This window comes from Ipomoea triloba, chromosome 3, assembly GCF_003576645.1.
Source record: "Ipomoea triloba cultivar NCNSP0323 chromosome 3, ASM357664v1".
Lineage (NCBI taxonomy): Eukaryota > Viridiplantae > Streptophyta > Magnoliopsida > Solanales > Convolvulaceae > Ipomoea > Ipomoea triloba.
The window spans coordinates 15,998,727-16,001,991 of NC_044918.1; positions in this window are offsets into that span (position 1 = coordinate 15,998,727).

The window sequence follows — 3,265 nt, forward strand, 5'->3', positions numbered from 1 at the left end:
GTTGATAAGTGCTTATTTGTCTACATTTTCCCCCTTTCACTAAGTTATTTTGTTTATTTATCATTCCAAATTTCATGAGAATTAGTGCTTATTTGTGTTACTTTGCAAGGAGTATGAGTTGGAAAGCATTAGAAGCAAAGATGAGCATTTTCATGCATTTTGGTGGGCATTGGAGTCAAATGGAGGCCAAATATGAAGCTATGTAGATGGGTGCAACACTTCCAAGGGAGCCTAAGATTGGTATTTTCAATGGTCTTTGTCATTTAGACAAACCAAAACAAAAGAGAAGCAAAAGATCAATGTGTTGAAATTTCTGCACGTCGACATCTTAGTAATTGGACCATATCTCAGCCTAGAAATTTCCAAATTAAGTGATCTTTAAACCATTGGAAATAAGACTTCAAGGGCTACAACTTTTCTAGAGATACAAATTTCGTAATTCTGAACGGAAAATGGTGAAAAACAGCCTAGAAGTCAAAGCAGCTGCACAGAGTTCGAAAATGCAATTTCTGGAGTGTTGGCAAACGGCCTGGGACACGGCCGTGTACATGGGCGTTTGATTTATGCCGATTTACAGTGTGAAAATGCAGTTTTTGAAGAGGAGGCAAACGGCCACTGACACGGCCGTTTCCTAGGCCGTTTGGGACCTGCTCTGCTCACTATTTAAGCTCGTTTTGAGCATTTTGAACACGGTTTTGACCCATGGTTGAACCCTAAACACTCCCATTCACTCTCTTTCATATTTTTAGGTTAGATTAGGCTTAGATCTATGTATTTTAACACTTTTGGAGCTTGTAATCTTGGATTTGAAGCTTGGATTGCAAGATTCTTCCACCCATTTCAATAGAGAAGTTTTCTTTCCTTTATCTCTTTTCTTTTGCAAGATTTATGTTTATTACTTGTGTCTTTGTGTTCTTTATGCTATTTAATCATGAGTAGTTAGTTTATGGGCTTGAGTTAGGGTTGTATTATCTATTTGGATGCTTAAGTTGTGATTATTGTGAAAAAGGGGAAGAACCCCAACCTAGGGTTCTTGAGTTTGAATTGGGTTTGTTTCTATCTTTCAATGATTAGTGGCCAATGATTGTTGTTTGTCTTTGGAAAGTCTTTCATCTCAATGGGAATTGGATGGGAGACTTGAGCCAACCCAATCTCAAACCCATTTTCTCTTCTATGGAAATAAGGGTAGATTTGGGGCTTAAATAGCTTTTGTTCTTCAAGAACTTAGGTTGATACACCATGGGAATGGGGCAACCTTTGTTCTAATCCTTGTGGAAACTTGGATTTATTAGTGCTAGCCTCTAGAACCTAGGTAAAATGTTCTTCCCCCAAACTTAAGTGTTAAAGCATCTAGATAGTAATTCCCCTAGCTTGAGTCCTATTTCTTTATTTTGCACTTATCTATTGTTTATATGTGTTTGTTCTACCTTGTTATCATTTCCTTAGCTTCTTGTTGATTTCCTTGTGCTAGTGCCTAGTTTGTGATTGCATATTGCGTGCCATAATCCCCAATCCTCAGCGGAACGACATTTCACACCCGTACACTCACCATCACTCATTTTTGCTACACATCAACTACCTCCCCCTACATCTGTGAAAGAAGTGCGAAGTTTTCTTGGTCATGCAGGTTTTTACAGGCGCTTCATTAAAGACTTTTCAAAAATTTGTAGGCCTATGTGTAACCTGTTAGCAAAAGATGTTGTCTTCAAGTTTGATGATGAATGTTTGTCTGCTTTCAACTTTTTGAAAGAAAAATTAACTTCTGCTCCCATTCTTGCTGCACCTAATTGGGAGCATCCTTTTGAAATAATGTGTGATGCATCTGATTATGCCATAGGTGCTGTTTTAGGACAGAAAATTAATAAACTGCCTTATGTGATTCATTATGCAAGTAAAACTTTGGATAATGCTCAGGTTAACTATACAACTACTGAAAAGGAGTTGTTAGCTGTAGTCTTTGCATTAGAAAAATTTCGTTCTTACTTGATTGGTTCTAAAGTGATTGTTTATTCTGATCATTCTGCTCTAAAATTTTTGTTGGCTAAAAAAGATGCTAAGCCTAGACTAATAAGATGGATTTTATTGCTCCAAGAGTTTGATTTGACTATCAGGGATAAGAAAGGATGTGAGAATGTGGTCGCTGATCATTTGTCTCGTTTGCCTGATGCAGCTAATAATTGTCCTACATCTGATATTCCTATAAATGACAGGTTCCCTGATGAACAGTTACTTTCGTTACAGAATAAAGAACCTTGGTATGCAGACATTGTGAATTATTTAGTCTCGGGTCAATTTCACCCAGACTTAAATTCGCAAGGAAAAAAACATTTTCTTTCTAAAATAAAACATTTCTTTTGGGATGAGCCTTATTTGTTTAAAATCTGTCCTGATCAAATAATTAGAAGGTGCATACCTGAGTTTGAGCATCAAAATATTTTGAATCACAGTCACACTCTAAACTGCGGAGGACATTTTAGTGGAAAGAAAACTGCATTGAAGGTTTTGCAGTCTGGTTTTTATTGGCCCACTTTGTTCAAGGATGCATTTGAATTTTGTGCTAAGTGTGATAGATGCCAGAGGACAGGTAATATAAGTAAGCGCCATGAAATGCCCCTTTCAAATATTTTGGTTGTTGATTTGTTTGATGTTTGGGGAATTGATTTCATGGGGCCTTTTCCCACTTCCTTTGGTTATAAGTACATTCTTGTGGCTGTTGATTATGTGTCGAAATGGGTTGAAGCTGTGGCTACCAGAACAAATGACAGTAAAGTTGTTTTGCAATTTTTGAAAGATATTTTTGCCAGGTTTGGGACACCCAGAGCTATCATTAGCGATGAAGGTACCCACTTCTGTAATAAACTTTTTGCAGGTCTTTTGAAAAAATATGGCATTACTCACAAGGTGGCTACTCCGTACCATCCACAAACCTCTGGCCAAGTTGAGGTGAGTAATAGGCAGATTAAAGGAATCTTGGAAAAGACAGTGAATCCTTCTCGGAAAGATTGGGCTATCAAGTTGAATGATGCATTGTGGGCTTACCGGACAGCCTACAAAACCCCGATTGGTATGAGCCCGTATAGGTTAGTATTTGGCAAGGCTTGTCATTTGCCGGTGGAGTTAGAACATAGAGCCTATTGGGCTATTAAATTCTTGAATTTTGATTTGCAGAGAGCTGGTGAGGTAAGAAAATTGATTTTGAATGAATTGGATGAAATAAGAAATGAGGCTTATGAAAACTCAAAAATTTATAAAGAGAGAACCAAAG